Raw genomic sequence first — 24873 nt, 5'->3', positions numbered from 1 at the left:
AAAGTTGGCATCTGGGTTTATTGCAGGCTCTGGTACCAGTGTCCATGTTAAGTCTGGTGGTTGTATTATTGTGGGTGAGGAGTTGTTTAAGATTGGGTGGCTGTCTGTAGGCAATGAAAGGTCTTCCTCCCAGAGCTTGAGAAAGGGAGCGGTCATTGTCCAGGAGAGGCTGTAGATCTCTGATGATGCGTTGTACTGTTTTAGCTTGGGAGCTGTATGTGATGACTAGTGGTGTTCTGTTATTTTCTTTTTTGGGTCTGTCTTGCAGCAGGTTCTCTCTAGGTATCTGTCTGGCTCTGTTGATCTGTTGTTTAACTTCATCAGGTGGATATTTTAGTTCTAAAAAGGTTTGCTGTAGATCTCTTAGGTGAGATTCTCTGTCTGTAGAGTTGGAACAGATGCGGTTGTAACGTAAGGCCTGGCTGTATACGATGGATTGTTTGGTATGTTTGGGATGGTAGCTAGAAGCATGTAGATATGTTTGTCGGTCAGTTGGTTTTCTGTATAAGGTGGTGTCTATACGTCCATCCTGTATTTTTATAGTAGTGTCCAAAAAATGTATTTCTTGCATAGATTGGTTCATTGTTAGGTTGATGGTGGGGTGAAAGTCATTGAATGTCTGGTGGAAGGTTTCCAGGGTCTGTTGTCCATGTGTCCAGATAATAAAAATATCGTCAATGTATCGCAGGTACAGGAGAGGTTTGAGTGGGTAGGAGTTAAGGAAACGTTGTTCTAAATCTGCCATGAAGATGTTGGCATACTGTGGGGCCATGCGGGTGCCCATGGCTGTGCCGCTGATCTGGAGGAACAGGTCATCACCAAATTTGAAGTGGTTGTGGGTAAGGACAAAGTGGCAGAGTTTGGTAGCAAAGTCCGCTGTGGTTTTATCTGAAATGGTGTTCCTTATGGCTTGTAAACCATCATTGTGTGGGATGTTGGTATATAGAGATTCCACATCCATAGTGGCTAGTATAGTATTGTTAGGAAGATTGTTCAAATATTGTATTTTCCTCAGAAAATCTGTGGTGTCACGTACGTAGCTGGGAGCACTGATAGCATATGGTTTCAGAACAGAGTCCATATAGCCGGAAACACCCACTGTAATGGTGCCAATACCTGAGATGATGGGGCGTCCTGGGTTTCCTGGTTTGTGTATTTTGGGTAGAAGATAGAAAGTTCCTGGCCGAGGTTCCGCTGGTGTGTTTGTGAGGATCTGTTCTTGGATGTGTAGGGGTAGCTCCTTAATAATCTTGTTCAGTTCTTTTTTGTATGCTTGTGTGGGGTCTGAGTCCAATTTCATGTAAAAGGCAGTATTGGAAAGTTGTCTGTGGGCCTCTTGGATGTAATCAGTTTTGTTCATGATGACGACAGCTCCACCCTTGTCTGCCTCTTTAATTATAATGTCTGGGTTGTTCCTGAGATTTTCTATGGCTCTCCTTTCAGCATGGTTTAGATTTTGTTGTAAGCGATGGTGTTTTCTGGTCACATCCGTTTGGATTCTGTGGCGGAAGCATTCGATGTACAGATCTAGTGTGGTATTGCGTCCATCAGGAGGGGTCCATGTGGAGTCCCTTTTTGTGTAACTTCTTTTCGGTGGTAGTTGGTGGTCAATGTTCTGTTCATTGATGCGTTTGGAGGGTGATGGTTGTTCCCCAGTAAGTTGAGAGGTGTTGTGTTGTGGGGATGTAGTTTGTTCTACTTTGTCTTGTTCTTGTGTGTGAACAAGAGCCTCAGGCTATGAGGAAATAATTCTGAGGGTCCTAAAGAGAAGAATTAGCAGATGGACAGACTGGGATGAAGGGAACATCAGAAGAGAACTGCTAAATCAGACCAAAGACCTATCCTATCCACTCCGAAAATCTTTCCCACAGCCTCTGATCAGATGCCTATGGAAAGCCATCAAGCAGAACATGAGGATAAAAGCCCAGTGGTGCCACTGAGGCTTGATTTTAAGGCAGAGGTGGGGAACTCCTTCCAGCCCAAAGGACACAGTTTAACAATGCATTTGGGGAAGAAGAAATGTCTCTTGCCTGTCCTGAATTTTGCACCATTGAAGACCTGTATCTGAAGAAGTGTGCATGCACACGAAAGCTCATACCAAAATTAAAACTTAGTTGGTCTTTAAGGTGCTACTGAAGGAATTTTTTTATTTTGCACCATTGAGTTTCATTGAAACATCCTGAGTTTTGGTATTATACTAAGAGGGGAGGGACTTTCTCCACAGCATCCATGGACCTGAAATGCAGCTGTACACTGTATTTAAAATCTGTAACATTTCTACTTCTCTAAGCACAGAAAAGGGCACATGGGACTGCCAGACCCAGTCTCTCATCTAAGCAGTCTCCAAGCAAATATATTCTTAGCTCCCAAAACAGAACAGCATCCCACACAATCTGACCATTTCCCATTTGTTCATTACGTACTTCCCAATTAGCTGAGGGTTCCTCCACCCCTGTCTACTTTACTAGACTAATCTCATCACTACAAAAAGAAAGTAAGTGAAGCCAAGATCATCCTAGATGTAGTGGGAAATTAGGTACCAGTTCACTAACTAGAGCTGGGCATTCAAGATTGATAATAAAGCTTTGATCTAATTTTCTCTTGCCCTCTTTCCAGTATGTAATCTCAGTGAAATGTGTTATCTGCATTTCCTGTCTGGTCCTTCAGATGTGGTTGATATGTGAGATAAGCACATCCCTCAGAGAGTTCATCTCCAAAGTAAAGGCTTTCAAGGTGTCACATAACAAAGCCGTAACCAGACAGTCATGTAAGAGGGAGTTAAGCCTGGCTTTGCTGGTTAGTCTATGTCCTTTAGTTGCTCCTCTTTGACTGGGAAGCTCCCCCTTCTCTCTCTCTCTCTCTCTGCTATGCTGATTCAAAACAGCCTGACACATTTGTTGTTGTTTAGTCGTTTAGTCGTGTCCGACTCTTCGTGACCCCATGGACCAGAGCACGCCAGGCACTCCTGTCTTCCACTGCCTCCCGCAGTTTGGTCAAACTCATGTTCGTAGCTTCGAGAACACTGTCCAACCATTTCGTCCTCTGCCATCCCCTTCTCCTTGTGCCCTCCATCTTTCCTAGCATCAGGGTCTTTTCCAGGGAGTCTTCTCTTCTCATGAGGTGGCCAAAGTATTGGAGCCTCAGCTTCACAATCTGTCCTTCCAGTGAGCACTCAGGGCTGATTTCCTTCAGAATGGATAGGTTTGACCTTCTTGCAGTCCATGGGTCTCTCAAGAGTCTCCTCCAGCACCATAATTCAAAAGCATCAATTCTTTGGTGATCCACCTTCTTTATGGTCCAGCTCTCACTTCCATACATCACTACTGGGAAAACCATAGCTTTAACTATACGGACCTTTGTAGGCAAGGTGATGTCTCTGCTTTTTAAGATGCTGTCTAGGTTTGTCATTGCTTTTCTCTCAAGAAGCAGGCATCTTTTAATTTCGTGACTGCTGTCACCATCTGCAGTGATCAAGGAGCCCAAGAAAGTAAAATCTCTCACTGCCTCCATTTCTTCCCCTTCTATTTGCCAGGAGGTGATGGGACCAGTGGCCATGATCTTGGTTTTTTTATGTTGAGCTTCACACAATCTACATTAGAACTAGCCAAGGCTAAACTTAAATGAGTAGCGATACAACTCGGCTTGTTGCTAAATAAGCGATGTGGTTTTCCACAGAAGCCTGCAAGTCACAACAGAGAATTTTGTCTTTGGCAAAGCTTATGTGGTTACTGGAATGTCATTGCATGCAATCTGTATTTATTAGGTCTTAATTAATTTACTGGAATTTCTGCAAGCCATTGTAAGCTTTGCACATCACAAACAGGAGAGGAGAGGAAGCACTTACGATGGTGTTTCCTGCAAAACGTCCTTGGGAGAAGATGTATGTCAAGACTCACCTTAGACATTATACACAGGAAGTGCCAAGAGAGAAAGCCATGCCCTCTCTTCCTACTTCTGTGTGACTCACTAAGCCACTCTCAACAGACACTGTCAACCTAATCCAGCAAAGGAGATTCGTGTGCAGAAGTAGGCTTATGTGTGTGCAGCTGATGTGGACGCACATCCACCTCCTTGCAACCTCAGAACCCACCTTTATCCTCAATAGCACTGATTCAAAGACAGACTGATGCATCATCCTCTACACCCCTTTCTTACCATTGCTCACCCTTTCCCACTGCCCACTGAAGCTAATGGGACTTTTCATTTTCAAAAAATAAAATAAAATGAACTGATCTGGTCACAGCTGAGTATGTCCTTGGAACATCCAAGCTAGATTGCTGTAACATGCTGAACATGGGGCTGCCGTCTCTGAATAGTGTTTGGAAACTGCAAAATGGTCAAAAAATGCAGCTGTGAGAGTCTCCGCTAGGATTCATCAGATGGAGCTCAAGCAAGTGCTCCAATATTACAACTTCGTGGGCTTCCATTCTGTTTCCAGCTCCACACATTCAAACAGCTGGTGCTTAAGATACTGGCAGATACCTTAAGGACCTTCTCCTCCAATACAAAACTACCCCTTCTCTCATGTCTTTCTTCTTCTGAGGCTCTGCTTTGTGTCACCATCAGAAGTAAAAGCAGGTAGCTGTGTGGGGCATGGCCTTTTCAGTAATTGTGTCCCGGCTTGGGAACTCCATTCCCCAAGAAGGTCATTTGGCTCTATTACTCCTGCTTTTCGTTGTATTGTGAAGACTCTGCTGTCACAGGCAGCTTTTGACAGCTTGTTAAATTGAGTTTGCACTGATGCCAATTTTTTTGTCCTAGGAGGAAAGGTTACCATGTTTGGGGCATTTTAGTTTGGGGGGGGGATGAGTAATGGAGGACATGATAGAAGTGTATATGGTTATACACAGTGTCGAGAGATAAGCCTTTTCTCCTCCTCTCATTACTAGTACCTGGAATTGTCCAGTAAAGCTGAATGGTGGAAGATTGAGGACAGACAAAAGGAACAACTTCTTCATACTGCAAGTAGTTAGAAATTTGCTATCCCACAGTGATGGTTGGTAACTAGGATGGCATTAAAAAGTATTAGAGATATTCATTGATAGTATGGCTACTACTCACAGAGACTGTGGATGGGATTCTGCTATGTTTTATGTAGAGCGGACCCGTTAGAATTAATGAACATGACTCAGGGGGAAACGCTATAGTAAATACAGCAACTTAGGATGCAGCAGATCTTTGGCTCTTCTACTTGATTGCTGGCTCAGCTGGCATGAAGTCACCCAACCCAAAGGTGGGACTTGATATCCCACCTTTCACTCCCCTTAAGGAGTCTCAAAGCGGCTAACATTCTCCTTTCCCTTCCTCCCCCACAACAAACACTCTGTGATGCGAGTGAGGCTGAGAGACTTCACAGAAGTGTGTGTAAGGCTTTGCTTCTCAAACTTCTCTGGTTGGCCTCTGTTATATATTCTCCGACCGATGGAGAACCCAATAAGGCTCTTGTGTACCCCATAAGGGAATAAGAGCAGATTTTTGCTTAGAACATGTGACTAGCCCAAGGTCACCCAGCAGCTGCAGGTGGAGGAGCGGGGATGCGAACCCGGTTCACCAGATTACGAGTCCACCTCTCTTAACCACTACACCATGCAGCATTCTGTACTAGCTATATTTTCTGGGCCATCATCAAGGGACACCCCATGTAGAGTGAATTACAGTAGCTGGTATGGAAAAATAAGGGTGGTTGGCTTTTGCTGCCCAACTCCCCAAGGGACTGAGTCCCCTAGGCCCATGATCAGTCAGAGACGGATGGATGGAGGCAGGATGCAGTGAAAGCAAGGCAGATATTAATTTTTGTGTTGCAAGAGAGTTCCCTCCCCTCCTAGCAAGGAGGCAAGAGAGACCTAGGTCCTAGGACCAAGAAGAAACATCTCTTAAGGGTTTGCATTTGGCATGGCGAAGGAGGACATCCCCTCTACAAACAGTCAGAAATTACATCACACATAAGGTGGGGTTACTGTGGCTCAGGCAGGCCAAGGTGTGATATTCCTGAGGATTTAGCAAGTTTTACATAGTTCCAGACACAGTTTACACAAAACACTAGCATTTGATAAGACAATCAGGATGCCTGTTAAATATCCCTCAACGCAGAGCATTTGGGAAAACAATGACAATACAAAGGAGGTTCCTAGATATAGGAGAGGAATCCCTTCAGGAACCTCCCCTGATTGCCATCTGCCCAGTGCTCTCAGGCAAAGGGGAACAGGGAGGCAGAGAAAACATTTAGTGTCTTTAGGAGAGCCAAGATGGCTTTTGAATTGCTCTCCTGTATATTTTAGCCATGTGGTTGATATACATATGTGTGCAATTATCAACATTTATTCCATATTTGAGACTTTAGAATTCTTACAACAGCAACCAAGACAGGAGGTCATTAGAACATCTTTCACTGACAATGGTGGCTCTAGGAACACCCTCACACTACATACATGCTCCTTTAGTGGGAATGCAACTTCAACCAGAACAGACCAGACATCCTATTCCTGGACAGAAGAACCAACCACCAACAGTTTGTCCATCTTGTCAAGATTCAGCTTCAAATTATTGGCCCTTCACCCAGCCCCTTGCTGCTTCCATGCACCAGTTCAACATGCGAACACAGCTACATCTGGTCCAGATGGAATGGAGATATAGAGCTTTGATCTGTTTGCATACTGATAACCACCACGCCCTGCACCTAGTGGCTTCAAATAGATGTTAAATAGCTTTGCCAGGGAGTGGGATAAGGAAAGGAACATTGTCAGGCCACATAGCACAATTGCCCTGGAGCTGATAGCTCTGATATGAATGAATAAAATACAACAGTTATCCCCACAGCAAACAGAAAACTATTACAGAATAATTAACCAAAATGAAAACACTTGACATTTGATCAACCCCCACCCTGAAATGTCTTCTTTTGATTTCACTGTTTAATAATTCTGAAACCTATGAGACTAATCATGAGAAGGTGATGCTTCTGTTGGAGTCACTTGAAGGAGCAAAGCTGAGAAGAAGGGAACACAAGATGAAGACAAGATTAATCTATATGAAAGAAGCAGCTCAAAGGTAAAGTTTCCTGTTGACCACAGGAAAATCCGATCAAGCTGTTTCCTTCCTCTGTGCCTTTGATGTAGAGTGGCAAATGTTTGAAGCATCTGTTTGTTCCCTTGGCAGCTTGGAGTATCCCTGAGCCAAGTAGGTAAACACACCGCAGAGAGCTTCCTCCTACACCTCTGATGTCACCCAGATTATACTGAGCACCTAAGTCCATCACGTGTGCTTCTGACTAAGCCCTGTTTGCTTACTGTAACATTTTGTGTAACATTTGGGGGGGGGGGAGAGCGAGAAGGAAATCCGGGCAAAGCAAACAGCCTGGCAAGCCAAGCTGCTTCAAAGAAGGTTATATCCAGGGTCTTGCCATCTCAACAGTGGGGCATGAAATAAAAAGAACTGTGATGTGGCAGTATACAACATATGTGCGCTTGTGGAACAGGTAAACCCTGCATGCTCTGCTCACACCACAAGGTGTTCCAGCGACTTCGGGATAACAAACTGCAGGATTAAAGAAAGCACACTTTGATCCCCTTCTGTCATCTATGACATTTGCCCAAGGAAAGCGATTGGGATGGAGCAACCTTGCCAGTGCTTTTTTAAACAATTAAAAAGAAAAAGAAAAAATCCCGTTGTGCTTCTTTTGCTGTTCTACTTGGCAAGCTAGACTAAGAAAAGCTTCACCTAGTTCACACAGCTGCAACATGCAGATTTGAGGTTCAGGATACTGAAATAGAATTCCAGACTCTGCTTCAACAGGGGAAATAATTAGAGTTTCCCAGCCTAGTTGCCATGGCTGCGATTCTCACGATTCTCACCTCTAGATTTGAACCTCAGACAGATGAAACAAAATATAATGTTCTGAGCCTACTAGCACCTACATAAAAATTTGCAAAAGACAAATAGCTGGTGACAATAAATGCTGAGGGTGTAAGATGTGGGGATCTGGCACCCCTATTATCCTCCTCGGTGCCCTATACCTGCCTGGCAAGGTGTGAATGCATGCCTGTGTGATATTATTATTATTAGATAACTTTTATATTAAAACCATAATCCTAGGCTTTGCACACCTGTGGAAGCTGGATGAACATTCAGCCTCCTAATCCAAAGAGCGGTTCCGGCAGACAAATAAGCTAATTTAAATTGCAAAAGTGAAAAGATGCTTAGCCCACTCAGGTGAGGCAGGGGTCCCAGGGTCAGTACTGCAGACGACAAACGAAAAATTGCTGGACTTTATTTATTTTTTGTTAATGAATAAATGTTACACTTCCTCAGTATTAACCAAACTTTAACACTTTCTCAATTAATTAATTGTTTGCTGTCTGATTTGTCTGACTTGCAAGGGGGAAAACTTGTACTATTAAAAGCAGGCCAGACTGCTGCTGAAGTTAAATCGAGTTAGAAATATGCTGTGGTGTGGGTGGTGCATGCTAGTAGCACAGGTGGGAAGGAGCAAAGGGGAATGCTAGATTTCATTTATGGTGCTTTGTCAGTGCCTGTGCCAGCACCTTAGGCAGCTGCAAGAGGCCATAACACCTGGGTCTGGGAGCTGCCTGCTGTTTTAATTGCTTACAGTGCCCCTGAGCAATGCTCACAGGTCACGGTGCAGATTGCAATGCTGCTGCTGCTGCTTCCAGCAGGTATGCGCATCAGGGGAGAAAAGCAGGAGCAGCCCACCACAGGGCACTTCCTCAACAGTGGGAGGGAGCTGGCCCTGTGCTTCATATTAAAAACTACAGAAGAAGCACCATCTCCATCTGGAAACAGCATTCTGCTAATACCAGCATGGTTTTTAAAGCCTAGGTGTGCTGAATTTGCTCCATTCTGTCCCCCTCCCAGACCACAGCTACACACGTGCAAGCTTCCTCCTCTTAACACAGGAACGCCACCAAAGGCGTTACGAGCACAATTCAAAGTGTTAGTGCTGACCTTTAAAGCCCTAAACAGCCTCGGTCCAGTATACCTGAAGGAGCATCTCCACCCCCATCGTTCTGCCCGGACACTGAGGTCCAGCGCCAAGGGCCTTCTGGCAGTTGCCTCACTGCGAGAAGTGAAGCTACAGGGAACCAGGCAGAGGGCCTTCTTGGTAGTGGCACCTGCTCTGTGGAAAGCCCTCCCATCAGAGGTCAGAGAGACAAACAACTACCTGACATTTAGAAAATACCTAAAGGCAGCCCTGTTTAGGGAAGTTTTTAGTCTGTGATATTTGATGTATTTTAATGTTTGTTGGAAGCTGCCCATTATTATAAAGGGCAAACGTACTCATAGCCACACACATTTCCCCAAAGTTCCCCCTCCACAAATGTATAGCTTCTCCTATGTTTCAAGCCATTAGTTTAAAGAGTTTCTTTAGAGTAAAACAACTAATAATTATTTAGCAACAGCTAGTAAATACGGATAAACTATTTTAACAAAACACATGGCACCATACTTTTCACCAAAACATATGGCTTAAAAAGATCATTCTTTTAAATAAATTATTATTCTCTCTGACTTTTTTTTTAGTTCCTAGAAATTTACCCCCCACTCCCATGCCCATACATGAAGCCCCATTCTTCCTCCTCTGTTACCAAGGTTTTTGTTTGTTTATTAACATGTCCTAGAAGATTTTCTAAAAAAATCTATAGACATACAAATTTTCATCATGACCACCCTCCTCTGTTCCCTCATCTCTTTACTTTCACACAGTTGGCCTCCCGCTCTAGCATGGTCCAAGTGGCATCCAGGGCTGTGCAGGCCTTACTGTATATCTTTGAAGCACAGCCTTCCCCTCAAAGAATTCTGGGTACTGTAATTTAAGGGTTGTTGGGAATTGCAAGTCTGCAAGAGGTAAACTACACTGCCCAGAATTCTTTGAGGAGACAAACGTGCTTCGAATGTGTTTTAAAGGTACAGTGTGTATGCAACGTAAATCTTATATGGCTCCAAAAACCTACCCCACGTGCTCCCTCTTTTTTTTTTTTCTAGATTTCCTCACCTCATGAATGTCACTTGCTCCAAGACTGATTGAGTTAGCATTTCCTAACCCATCTCTCGTGATCTGGCAGGGACTTACATTTTCCTGAGAATCACATGTTTAGCAACAAGGAGTATCCTCAATAAGAATGTTGTCTGCCTATATTCTATAATTCTGTGTGCATGCATACATGAAATATGGCACTGATCCCCTTAAATATATGATGGAGGAATTGAGAATCAGGGTCATACTGCTTCAGATTTCAGCTCAAAATATGACGACTGCTGGACAAGCCCACATTACGTGTGCTAGCTGTGGCCCCAGCAATTGTCCGTGGTTGTTATGCCTGGAGCATGAAAGGGAGTAGGAATCCTGTACACTCTAAGCATCTATTTCTACTGCATAAGCTGCAGCCTCAGGTCTGTTGCAGAGGTCTTTATTACAGTCAGAGCAATGTTCCATGATTAGGCTGATGTAATATTCACTTTGTCAGTGTGATGTTTTACACTCTTGCCCCAGTGACATAACTCCAGCACACATACACATGAGCAGTGCTTTTTTCTGGGGGTATGCAGGGGTATGCACACCCCTAAAAATGTTGTGAATCTTTGGACTTTTGTCCGTTTACTGTATTTATGGTATTTCCCCCGATTTGAACTATAAAATGGTGAGTCATAATGAGATTACCCCTAAACATTTTTTTAGGAGGGGAGCACTGCACGTGACCATACCCATAAAGCTTTGCTTCAGTGCAGCTGAATAAGAATAGTATAAAGACACAACCACATGGTACTTTTGGGGAGCTATCAGGGTTGCACAATAATGCTAAACCTTGCAAAGGTTTTGAATGGACAGCAGAGCAGTCAGCCAGGCACTAAAATTGATTTCTTCCTACAGTGGTACCTCGCAAGACGAATGCCCTGCAAGACGAATTTTTCGCAAGACGAATGTGTCTTGTGATCTGATGGTGACTCGCAAGATGAATTCATTTTGCGAAAAATTCGTCTTGCGAATCGCGGTTTCCCATAGGAATGCATTGAAATTTAATTAATGCGTTCCTATGGGCAAAACAAGAAATTTCAATGCATTCCTATGGGAAACCGCGATTCGCAAGATGAATTTTTCGCAAAACGAATTGACTCGTGGAACGAATTAAATTCGTCTTGCGAGGCACCACTGTACTTGGAACCCAGCTAGATGGGCTGCATTGTTGGTGGTAATAACTGGCAGGTTTTCCCCACCCCTCTCTCATTGATAGTCCATAACAGGACCTTTTACGCCCTTGAAACCCTACAGTAACCATAAGTGTTCAACAGCTCTTAACAGACTCAAAGGAAAGATCAACACTTATAGTACACATCCTCCAGGCCAGTTGAATTGCATTCTATGTTCTGCAGGTGCAACAGGATATGAATGCATCTGGTTTTGGAGAACCATGTCCATGGATATGTATGTGTATATGTGTGTAAGTGTGTGCAAGCATCATTATGTTTCTGTATACAAAATGAAATCATAGCTCCATCATCTTGATATCCGGGCACATCATTAATTTTAAAAGAGTGCGCTGTCAGCCACTGGCCTCAAGCCCAACTATCTTTACCTCTGCTGACTAATTTCCTTTTCCCACACCTCCAGCTGCCTGACTAAAAAGGAAAAAAGAGAGAGGGAGGGAGGGAATAGGCTACATTTAATACAACATGCATCACTGCTTGTTTTGAAAGTCTCTAGACTTGGGATGAGAAAAAGAAATTCAAAACATGGGGACCCTTCAGCAAGAACTCCCACATCCATGGCTGTGCATATCATATGAAAACAGCAGCCAGTCTACAAATGTAAGTATGGCATAAACTTTAGATGAGGAAATGATGCTTTAATAAGTAAATTTCCCAAGAAAATAGCGTTGAGGGGTCATCATCAAGGCTTCCAGACAAAAATGTGTCTCCCATACTCAGTTTGGATGCTGTAAAATATTTCACGTCGAGCATATCCATGGGTACAAAGATTTTGTTTCCACCCTACAACCTCCCCACAACTCTTGAACGTGAAACTCATCTGTGCATATGCAATGCCTGTCTTGCTTAATTGCAAAGTAAATGCGACTTAAGTTTTCCTTTCGGATTGATTCATTTCCCCTCAAATCAGCTTCAAACAGCCATATTTCTCAAGAAACTGCTATGCATCATGGGTAATGTCATGTGTACAGTAGTGGGAGTTCAGTGGAGCCAGAATAACTAGAAGTGTGAAGACAGTCTGAATTTACGAATGGGTATTGGCACTGTTCATTGATGCAATTCGTGAGTTGTGCAAATTGTGTAAAGCTGGGTCCCAAGGCACCTAATGATATGCTGAAAGAGAGGCATGTATCAATGGATCTCAGAGTGCCATAGAGTTGGCAAGTAAAATTCCACTTTAAAATATCCCTATGCAGTCAAACCTTGGTTGTCGAAGGTAATCTGTTCCAGAAACCCATTTGGCTTCCGAAATGTTTGACAACCAAGGCGCGGCTTCCAATTGACTGCAAGACCTTCCTGCATTCAAGCAGAAGCCACATCGGACGTTCAGCTTCCGAAAAGTGTTTGAAAATCGGAGCATTTACTTCCGGGTTTTTGGCATTTGGGAGCCGAAATGTTCCAAAACGGAGGCCTTTGGGAGCTGAGGTTTGACTGGACCTCTTGTGGTATGTATGCTGCTATAGACTGCATAAGAAATAAAATATCAGTAAAATAGTGATTATGTATTTTAAAAAATATGTTGTAAGCGGCCTTGGTCATGGTTTTAACTTTGGAAGGGTTGCATACAAATAAAGCGATTGACTGACAAAAGGATCTGCATCACCTGTGGCTCTAATATACCAGACAACAGTTTTAAAAAATGTGCTTTAAAATCCGGTAGTATGACACAAATCCCCGCCAGGCATGTGTAGATATGGGACTCATAAAAGGTTCATTCAAATTTGTAACAGCAGTCCAGAGTTGGAAGATGCTAATGTTATGGATAGTGCTCAAGATATGCACAAATATAACATTTGTGCTTAGAGATATGCACAAATATAACAGAAATCCTTCTCACCTGCACCTGGGACTTTATAGTATCATGTCTTGTTATAGAAGGTTATAATGTTTAGATGTGTATGTGTTTATTTTGGAATATCATTTGTTTCTTACAATAAACTTTTTCCCAATTTTTTTTTAAAAAAACACACCAGGGAATATTTGGCTGCATGATGAGCCAGCAGCAGTGCTCAGACCATTCAGATATGAGCCGCACCTCTGCATCCTGTGACTCAGTTTCCCAATGACATGCAGCAGGTCATATTTGTGCTTTGTGAATATGCAAGTATGCAATCCTTAACATGCTTTCCTGGGAACAAGTTGAGTTGAACCTGTGGGACTTATTTTTGGGTAGAAATGAATAGGATTGTGCTCTGAATATAGTAACAGCAGGCCCAGTGTTTGGGGATGGGGTTACAGCTCTCTGGGACCAAAGTTTGAAATCTGAGAGTCAGAGGCTGAAGTTAGAAATAATTTCAGAGACTTACCTAGCAACATGAGTAAAGTCTAAAGCAGAAAAATGGAAGCTTATAGCAGCCAGTAGTTAGGTCCAAGGTAGACCCTGAATCTGCCCTTACAGCACACCCGTTTCCTGCCAGAACTTTATATAACTCAAGAGTCAAGAGAGAAGACTCTATGGCTCTATGTCAGACATGTCCAAAGTCCATTTTGGGGGCCTAATCTGGCCCGCCGGTCAGTTTAATCCAGTCCCTGTGGGTAAAATCCCCCAAAACCTCAACAACTTGAATCCTGAAAAAAGGTCAACAACTTTGGTTGGCCCTTTGGTTGCGAAAGCTCATACCAATGACAAACCTAGTTGGTCTCTAAGGTGCTACTGGAAGGAATTTTTTTATTTTGCTTCAACAAGCGAATAGTAAGAGAACCCATACAAGTAATGCTGACACAAAACTCCACACATACACTAAGTAGAAGAATAGAAGCATAACCACTCAACTCACCATTCCCCCCAACACACGTATTTTTGTAAACTAAGAAATCTTTAATATATTTAAAATAAAAAGAGAGTTAATTCGTCACACTGGACATTCTTGCGTGACAATGCACCAACTCTTCTTGTCAAGAAGAGCATCCCCTTCTCCTGCTCTGCTAAGGTGGAAGTGGGAACTCTGCAGGCCCCAGAGTGTCGGTGTGGATGTGCCCCAAAGAGCTTCTCCTTGACTTCAACAGCAGCATTACTCACAAATAAGCAAGTCATTTGAATGCTCTACCATTTCCCCCTTCACTTCTGCCATGACTAAGAGGATAGAAACAAACACTTCCCACATGAGAATTTGTGTTGCTGGTGCTACTTCGCATGTTAATGCTGCTAGATGAGCCATGGCCGAGCAGCTTGCACTTAGCAGCAAATAAATATCTGTGCATAATCTTGGTTTGCTAATGGGCTTCCTATCCCATTGATCTTCTGTGGTCACTTAACTGTGATCCTGACAGTGTCCCTGCCGCAACTAATTGCATCTCAGAATCCCTCATGTCTGTGCTAAAAGTAGCTGGCAGATCTTTCTCTGAGATTTCACTGTTTGGAACAGGATTTATGAAGAGGCGAAATAAATTCATCATCCAGTTTGTGCCACTTTAAATAGGATATATTTCCTACAAAGTTAGCCCTTGAAGCAGGCATAGGTAGAGAATGACATCAGGAGAGACTTGTAACACCTTGAAGAGCAACAAATTTACTCTGGCATTTATTTATGTAAGGATCCATAAACCACTCTACATTCCGAGGCTTCCTAAGACACAATGCAGATAATAAAACAGCATTAAAACACAAAAACCGGAAAAAATGAAAAACTGAAACAAAACAAAAAAACCCAAGCTTTTGTGGATTAGTCAGAAGTGATGAACCTGTGGCTCTCCAGATGTTGCCCTATAACTCCAACCCACCCCAGCATGACCAATGGTAAGGGATGGTGGGGGTTGTACTTCAGCAATACCTGAAAGGCCACAGGTTCCTCAGCCTTGGGCCCACCATTAGATGGATGAAGTGTTGTACTGGGCCAGGTATGAGCAGTGTTTCTCAACCTTGGGACCCAGCTGTTGCTGGACTACAACTCCCATCACCCCTAGCTAGCAGGACCAGTGGGATGCTTGAATAAAAGATAGCTGAAGCCCACACAATGGCTTCCGTTAGCACATCAAGGCTTTCCCCTTTCCCCTCCATCCCAAAAGCAGCATGTGGGGAAAGGAGACAGGACATTTTTCATCAGGCAAGCAGAGATGCTTGTGCTGACGGAGCAACTTCCTTAGTGCTACATTGAATTCCTCCCTCTGAGTTGCTGGTATATTATATATACAAGGGTGTATGTGGTGAAATGTAAACAGTGACGTTGGAGGGAAATGAATTAACAGTGACCATTCACAATACAGGGTTGGTGATAACAGAAACATCCTGGCACTGGTAATTAACAAATGTAGTGCGCTTTAAAACAAAAACCATTGTCTGGATTCAGGCCACAGGGGAACCTCTCAATAAACTCTATGTCAGTAGCTTCACATTGCAGTCTCCCTTTCCAGAATAGTCACCTTAAGGGTCAACAGCAAAGCTTCCTGGAAGATTGACATGTTCCATCATGATTGCACAAATATCATATCTATTTCACTGCGTGAAAACACAATGAGAAGCCGTGTTTGGTTGTGCTGTCATCATGTCTGCATCCAGTGTAATAGACAATGGTGCTGTCACATCTGATAATCTTTGTGTGGTTCGCCTGCTTTCTTCTGTATGGGTGTTATGCTATCTGTATACGAAAATAATGACTGATGTGGCTCATGAGATTGTGTGTGACACCTGCCAGCCTGCCCAGGATGATGGGATGATAACCATTAACTCAGATAGACTTCCATGAATTTATCCAAGGCTATCAATGGTTATCAACTATGAAAGCAGAATTAGGTTTCCATGTCCGGCTTCCACCGATAGACCTTGAGGTGATCTAGCAAGACAGTTCTTATGTTCATAAGTGACAGGCATTCACCTGCTTTTATTGAAAATGCTGCAGCAAGAATTGGGTTTCAGGACTCGTCTTCAGTAACCAGTGCAGCAGCTCTGACAAGTGGATGAACCTTATGCCAATCTTCCAAATCCAGAGCTTCTTGGAAGCCAGAGCTAATGAGGTTCATCTGTTAGAAATGGCAAGCATACTAGATTCAAATGTCACAGTAGTCCCGGTTGATACCTTTTCATGATGTGAAAAACCTGGACAAGTCCCCACACAGTCCAAGTCTAATTCTAAAATATGGCTACTATAGAAGACATTCAGTACTCATAGGAGTAGCCTCCCTCAGTCAGGCTGAGGCCCAGAATATTGTTTCTGATGGTATTTGATGCTTCAGAATTGTACAAGAGCATGGGGCAATAATGGAGCAAGTCATCTCCCAGTTTTAATTGAAAGCTTCCAGCATCCTTAGGCTAAAAGTATCTCAAGGAGGAGGATGTATGCCTTCATCACCCTTGTTAATAGTCATTTGTATTGCTAGCATCTGCAGTATTAGCCATCACCACATTTTTGACAGAGAATTGCACACTTCTATAGTGTACTGAATAAGCTGCCCTTAGCCACAGCTTGTTGGAGTCTAAGAGTAAACCATTTATCCCATATTTGCCCTGTGGCTCCTTCTACGTTTCCTGTAATAATCTGATTCTAGCTGCTGCAGGAGACAGGAAGCTGATCTTGATGCACCATCAGTCCGACTCAGTTATTATGGCATGCTATATTACCTACTTCCTTTCTAAGGCTCTTAGCATAGCACATCGTGCAATATCCTGCAGGCCCCAGTGCGGCACAAAGTGACAGAAAAACAATAGGTCACATATACAATGTTTGAATCCTGTTTGTTCAGAATGCTTTGGTAGATTACGGGCAAACAATCATAATAGGTGACATGCAACCATAGATAAAAGCGTATCAATAAACACTGATAAATATCTACATTTCAAATCTGGAGTGATTAGCTTGGGCAGGGCCGACTTTAGCAGATGCGGTGCCAGGGTGCAAATATCCACCCAGCACCCCCAAATTACCACGGATAGTGTTGGGATGGCAGTAGCTGCACACTGCCAGCCATGCCCCCCCCCGCAACTCTCCCCCATGCAGCTGTGGGAGAGCGATCCCCACAGAGGCTTGGGAGGGAAGTTGCGCCCCTCCCAAGCCTCTGCTGGAGGAGAGTGAAGCCCCCCCCCCAAGCCTCCTTGGGAGGAGAGCGATCCTCGCAGAGGCTTGGGAGGGAAGCTGCGCGCCCGCCAGGCATATGGTTGGCAGGGCGCAGCTGGCGGGCATGCAGGTAAAGGGGAGGCCGCCAGCAAAGCCGCGCAGCTCCCCCACTTGCTGGGGCGCCCCTGAGAGGCCGGCGCCCTGGTGCAGCACCCCACTAAGCCTATGGGAAAGATGGTTCTGAGCTTGGGAGATTCAGGTAGGGAATCCAAGCTGATCGCTTTACCACAGACTCACTGCTGTTTAATTGTTTGAGTCTGGATTTTTAATGTGTTGTTTTACATACAGTATTTGTTATGTTAGGCACCTAGAAAGTTTTGCACTGAGAGGCAGGATAAACCTTAAAAAAAGAAGAATGAAACCTGAAGAGGATCTTCTCTAAAAAGTGTGCATATTAAGCAACACAGTCAGGACAGCCAAGAACTGGGATTTCAAGTAATGCTTCATTTTCAAAGATCCAGTTTGGCTACTCCCTCTTGATTATTTTCTCACACTTGGTGAAATGTGCTTTGCTTTATTCTACAGGGTGAGATTCTGTTTAAAGGTGCAGCACTCAGTAGCCTAAACTTGACAAGATGCCGAGAAATGATTCTCAGCTGATGGTAGTGTTGCCTAATAAGAAGGGCAAATTACAAAGTAATACAGTGCCTGTTCTGAGCCTTTCAGAGTGGTTAACTGCAGTGGTTTGACATAGATTTTATTAATTTCATTCTATGAGGTTGTGATATTGTAGAGCAAGGAACCAACAAGAAACTGGGACCCAAAACTAGGGACATTTAACAATCATAGGTGACTCCAGGGCCAGACTGAGTTACCAGTGTTTGGATTTATTATTCCATGCATCTGAAGATGATTGAATCGAATGCTGTAAAAATTCTTCAGCATAGTCAAGAGCTGTGTTAGCACCAAATTTCAGGAACAAGCCTATATAGGTCTATGCCCCATGGTTGAAAGAAAACAAACTGGAATTCTAGGTACTCTTGCTTAGGAGTAAGTAAGAACATAGCAAAATTTACTTCCATGTAAACACACACAGAACTGGGCTATACATATCACAAGGCCAGTAAGTTCTCCAGGATCACCAGTGAGATATGGCATTGTAGAAAATAAGTAGGTGTCAATTAGATTGGAAACTCCTGGGAGTCCCCATGTCAATCATTCTAAGCTTTCTATAAGATATACAGTGATTGTTTATTATTTATTTATTTTTTAAAAGCTAGAGTAACACACTATTCTTATACTGGATACAAGTGGGAAGTGTAACAAAATGTTACAGTGTGAAGTGTTGCTAATCAGAATTCTAGCCATTCCACCTCATCCCTGCCCTGCCCCCCCATCTCCCCCAACAGTCAACCAGGCCACTGCACATGAACAGGTCTCACTGGACTGTGAGTTTGAGGGGGGGAGGGGGATCACCCTAACAACTTTCTGACTTATGCTGACCTTAGGGTCGTCCCCCCCCCCAGGTCTGCTGATATTTCCCACTGGTTTGTGGGTGGTGCATTTTGCCTACCTAAGAAATGGCATATGCAGCCTCAACATCGGAAACAGAACAGCGAAGTCATTTTGGTAGAAATGAATTGTACCAGAAGCCACTGCCCTTGACAGCCGTAGTCTATGCTAATGTGCTGTGCAGGTAGGCTAGATCTAAAACCACCGTCTCTCCTCTGAGAACAAAGCTGGTACTCCCTTCAGAAGAAACCAGGATGTATTCCCAACATAACAAGGTGGGAAGTTGTAAGGTCAGGGCTAGGTCTCTGGGCTACCACAGTACCGGTATTGCAGTGTTACATAAGAGATGACTGTGTAGCAGTCAGTGGTGGATAAATGGGACACAGTTGACAGTTCCTTACATGGCATGCTAAAAGCTGTTTGAGCATTAGAACTGTCCATTTCCTTCTTACAGCACTAATCAGTCCGCCTGACAAGCAAGGGAGAGCTGGATAGCTGTTGGCCTTGCTTGCCAGATGCAGGATTTAGATCTGGATCCAGGAGTTACTTATTGTGCTGATGTAGCTCTTGATCAAGCTATTAATCATCATGGCTGCCAGCAGTGAAGGATTATCTTGAATGGAACAAGCAGCTCCCCCGTCGGATGTATGCCTGCGCTGTATGTTCTCCATACAATTCAAAGGAATGTACTCTTTTTGTACAGCTTGTTTCCTGCTATTCATTTTTTGTCTAAATCCTGGGAAATCTGAATGGAAGGTTCCTGCAACCAACCAATTCCTCCCTCTGAAAAAAAAAACATTTAAGAACATTTTCCACCACTCCTTACTATTTTCCGAACTCTCACCCCTACAGAATCCTCCTCCCACATGATGTTTTTTCAAGCAATCTAATGTAGATGAGCTCCAGGCTGTCATTAGCCCTCTTAACTCTGGGGAAGTCCTATTAATATGTTAAAGAAAGAAACATTTCCCCTGGGAGGTTTTTGCAAAGCGCTCCTGAGCAAAGCATTGGCTAATTGAGTCTGCTAGATCAAACCTATCTGGCACTTCCTCTGCGAATAATTCCTTGAGCTAAACACACTGCATCAGTCTCAAACTGGGAGGGCCACCCCACATCCGAGTAAGCTCTCCCTGGGAAAGAGACTGGTAGATAACATTGTGCCCTGTGATAAAGGATAACACAACCATTCTGGCTTCAGCTTTGAAGGGGCTACAAAGGACATTGGGCTTTAAATGGTTTGTGCAACTTGTTAAAATGAAATAAAAAATTGCTTGCGTGTTTCCTCAACACCCCAGAATGTCAGAGGGACATTTGTGCCAGGCAAGAGCCGTTTCAGGGGAAATCATGCTTCTTGACAACAAAGTTTCCATTCCCTAATTCTCTCACCCCTCTGTTGTAATCTCCTATTTCCTTATGTAGGCTCTTACTCGAAAAGAGAGGGCGTTGATATTTGCTCTGTACCAGGTCTGTAGGTCTACATGGGAACACAACATTCCTAGTATCCAGGCATATTCTTGGGCTGGTTTCCGAGAGAAAGTCGTGGGCTGCTGGAAAGGAAATCTGCACACTTGCAGCTCACAAATCAGCAGGGATGTGAGAACAGAGGATTTAACATTTGCCGTGGAAAATTTCTTCACATCTCCATCCCACACTGTATTTCTTGCACCCACCAGGCACCTTGATAACTTGAACTGCTTTGGTAGCATGATAAAAGGGCATTTTCCAATGATACATGGCAATTCAAATTATTAATTGCTTTCCACGATGTTGAGAGAGTCAGTTGAGAAGGATGACATTTTAACTGGTGGATGAAGAGTTACATTTCTATCCACAAGCTTCTCTGCTGCTTAGAATACTGCAATTCTTAAACACACACACCCCACAAACTGCTTTATTTTAATTAACTTCTTTTTTGTTCAATTCATTTAGGAGACTCCCATACCAAACATTCATCTCACAATCACTTTTTAATATTTTGTTTAAGAACCAGCACCTTCTGGAACTACCACATTTTCTTCTTTGGGCTGCCACAGAGAAAGGGCATTTGTGAGCCTTCTGAATTGAAACTCAATTCATTCTGCACTCCAATAGTGGTGCTAGTGAGTTTTACAGGAGAGTCACTGTGAGGAGGGGATAGAAGCAGACAAGCTAGGCCTCATTTCCACCCCTGTGTTACCAGGGAGTGACCTTGAGGTAGCCGTAAATCCCTATGAGACTTATGCCATAGGCATAGGCTAGCAATGGGACAGTGGTAATTGGTACTCCTTAAGGGAGGGTAAGTTGGTAATCCCTAGTGTTGGGTGAAAGGGTAAAGAGCTCTGTTAGGTAGTGGTTCAGTGCTCCTAACATTTGCATATACACTACTTTTCAGGGCCAGCTGAACCTTCCACAGAGAAGACCGATTATATTTCGCTTCAGACGAGCATTTCAGTGGCAGAGAAAATGTGGAAACTTGGCAGCACCTATCCACTGATGCTGCCTCACAGAACAGAAGGGACTGAGTTTTAGAGCACTGTTCATCAACATTTGCTCCAAAAACATGCCCATATATTATTTTTGCGGTGGTCTTGGGAATGAATTGAAATTGCACTGAAGACCACAGTTTAAGAATAATTGTCACAGAGCAAATGTTCTCACTCTGGGAACGTTCTCACTTCTAAAATGCCTCATTTCCACTTCCTTTAGCTAAAGAGTGAAAGAGGTAGCAATAAAGTGCAAATAAAATCACCATGAAAAACACTACAAGCTTACAAAATGACAGTGAGTTCCTGCTGATAAAGATGTTTACAGCAAGCTGTAGCTACGGGGAGAAACATTACAATTTGTGCTTTACAAACTTTAATGGGTAACGTCAAAAATATTCAAACTACGAAAGCAATCTCCGGCTACCGGCTGATCTATGGAAGAGCTTTTGGTATTTGCCTTGAAATAACTGAGGAGCAGTTTACTAAATTGCAGTGAACTTTCCTTGGCTTAAAGCTTAAAGCTTAATTTTAAAATGAGGTTAATAGGTAGCTAAAGAAAGAAAAGAGGTTAATTAATATGTAAACAGACTTTCAGGGTTTTGTTTCTTTTCACAAAACCTGAATGTTTGTGTAATCTCAAAATCAACTGGTTTTAAAATTTCAAACCATTTTTTGATTTGTAGAAGATCCCCAGTGTATGAGGGATGTTTTCAAATGATATGACAAATTTTCTAATAACCGTAATGTGATCCAGGCTCAGCCCATCATAGCCTTGAGAGTGATGAGCTGTGGTGACCTAGGACCTGCGTCTTATTGCCCATCATATATTTATGAGATGCTGACAGGGAAGAAAAGGGATTTGTTCAAATACTCCAACACCCCCTTCCCTTCTGGCGCCTCCTGATTTTATAATGGGTGGGATTCGTAAACCCTCCCAATAGCAGATCTTTGTACAGTACTTGTCAATTCAGTACAAACTATCAACACATTGTGGCAAAATCCATAAACCTGTCTTATCGAAAAATTGTGCATAAGAGGTGATTCTCGGGTCAGCAAGTACTTTATTAATTCTTTTCCTTTTTTTAAAGAGGGTTGGTTTCTCTGTGATTCATACCTGTGTGGGGCAATTAAACAAAGTGATCTTATTGTATTGGAATGCAAAGTATGCTTTTGGCACTATATTGGGCAAGGCCTATAAATTCTGAAGTTTTTTGGCAATGAGTTATACAGCTACATTCATTTTGAGGAATTTATCGGGTTTTGATAGCTTGTACTTTGTGAATTATTATGAACAAGGAGTATCCTTGCCAAATTCTATTCTTAACTTAGTATTATCCTGCAATTTCCCTGCTTTTTTGGCAGTTCCTTCCAGAAGTGCCACTGCGCAACGCAATATGTTTAAGTCCACTTCACACCTGTCTTTAGTGGCACCACACCCTTCTTCATTCAAGTCCTCCTACCCCCACATCCTCCTGGAAATACCCCCCTGCCTTTCTTCTTCACCCATGAACACCCTTATGATACTGGCTCTATTTCCCCTTGATACCTTGGGAATAGCAGCTCCTTCCTTAACAGGAAGAATACATTTCTCAGCTGCCCGAACAACATAATGTTATGGGCTTACTATTGTAAAATATAGCAGCGGCCAACTTGTACATCCTGAACTAGTCAGCTTTATCTTGCATCCCACAGTCTCTCTACAGTGAACGGTTTGCCAGTCTGTCAAATCAAGCCCTATTCAGGTAATCAAAAGAACATATGAGGACATAAACTGGAGAGAGGATATAGATAGAGCCATACCTTAGCCACAGCCCTAATGTCTCTGTGTGTAGGACCCTTACATTCCTGCACTTCCCACATTGACCAGCAAAATCGGAAAAGAGATTCAAAGCCCATTTAGATGGGTGTGCTTAGAATTCATCCTGCAGTGGGACCTTCCCATTCAGGGAAGGGAGGTCAGAGTAGGTGAGGCAGGGCATGTGGTGGTGACCTGGTGGGGTGTGGTCACCCACACCTGCTGCACTGTGTGTTCCCCTGGGGCATTCTTTTCATCCCTGAATAGGACTTTGGACAAAGACGTGAATCTGAATAGGGCTGGGTACAGATAAGGGTCCTTCCCCTCCCTCTATCTCTCATAAGGCTAGAGAATCTGTTGTCATCTGACAATGCCCGATATCAGGGGAAGACAAAAAGGAAGCATTCCTTCAAACAGTGCATAGCAGTTAAGCTATGAGAATTGCTGTTCCTTGATGTGGTGGCAGCCACCAACTGAGATGGCTTCAAAGGTGGAAGAGATACATTCATTGTGGAAGATAAAAGGCTATCAAAGTCATGAAGGCTGTAAGGAACAGAGGGGACATGCCACTTAATGTCAGTCTTTAGAGGAAACAACAGTGGGAAATGCTCTTTCCCTCAGGTCCTGCTCATAGGCTTCACTTTGACATCTAGCTGGTCACCATGGGAAACAGAATTTTGGACTAGATAGGCCTTTGACCTCATCCAAAGGGGCTCTTCTGAAACTTATATTGGAGTTTCCTGTGAGAACTGACTCCAAGGTTTACTGCACCTTCCTTCATCATCAAAAAGTTAACGTTCTCTGGCCTATGTGCAGGAAGCTAGTAATTCTGCTTTCGAAAACTATTGTTTTGAAAAAAGAGTGTTACTGGGCCAGGAAATCTGGTTGAAGATCTTGGCTCTTGTATGCACTGCAATGGGAATCCTTCTACTGCTTTAGGGCCTACCGGGTGATCATTAGTCATGCAAGGAGCGCACTGTTCTTCATTTCCTGTGAGACAAGCATAGCTATTGGATAGTGTCTGTGCCATTATTAGATACGAGTGAGAAGCCCATGAGATTTCACTGGTGGGAAGGAAGGTTGGTGTGACCCCTTATCTGTTCATGCTTCAAGTGGTGTGTCATTCCAGTCCCACATTTCATAAAAAATATGCCTCTGGTGCTTTTCTGGGGCCATGCCCATCTGGTGATGGCCCTGACTCTGTTCCTCCTGCAACCTCCCTCCTCCCATACCCCTCTAGTTCTCTTTCTCCCCTACCCTTCAGCATACATACCGGTAGTGTTCTGCCATTCCCATAAAATCAATTTGCTGCTGTAGGCAAAAGCAAAGGGGACAAACATAAGGGGCATCACTAAAGTGGAACTAACTAAACCTTTTCCCTGGTATCTCCAGCCATAAAGGGTGCTCCTGTGTGTAGGGGGACGCAGTTTCCCATCCCAATTCATACCCAACACCATTCTTGTGAATTTTGTCCTTTCCCCTACATAGGTGAATTGATTGCACTGCTGTCTATTCTGTTTCTTCCTTCTGGCAAGAAGAGAAGAAGCATACAGCCAGGCACAGAAAAAGCCATGCAGTCCCACGAAATAAAGCACATTCACTCATCTGACACAGCAATGTGCTCTGATCTTGCAGACCTTTGAACTCCTCTAGAAATGACTCACATCTCTCCCTTTCATTTCCCCTCAGCAAGACTACTGCCCTTTCCAGCACTGTACTTGGGAATAGGATATTGTCCTCCTGGCATTGGATTAATGCTTGCCTGAATGTAGAAATAAGTGTGTGGGTTTTCTTTCTCTGAAGGGGCTCCAGGGCAGAGCTAGCAATTCCAATTTTCTATGCTGTGTGTCAAGGTTTGCTGGAAAGAGAGAGTGAGCATCCAAAAGAAGGTAAT

The sequence above is a fragment of the Zootoca vivipara genome, chromosome 5, assembly GCF_965207765.1.
Source record: "Zootoca vivipara chromosome 5, rZooViv2.hap1.1, whole genome shotgun sequence".
Lineage (NCBI taxonomy): Eukaryota > Metazoa > Chordata > Lepidosauria > Squamata > Lacertidae > Zootoca > Zootoca vivipara.
Note: the sequence above shows the minus strand (reverse complement) of the source record.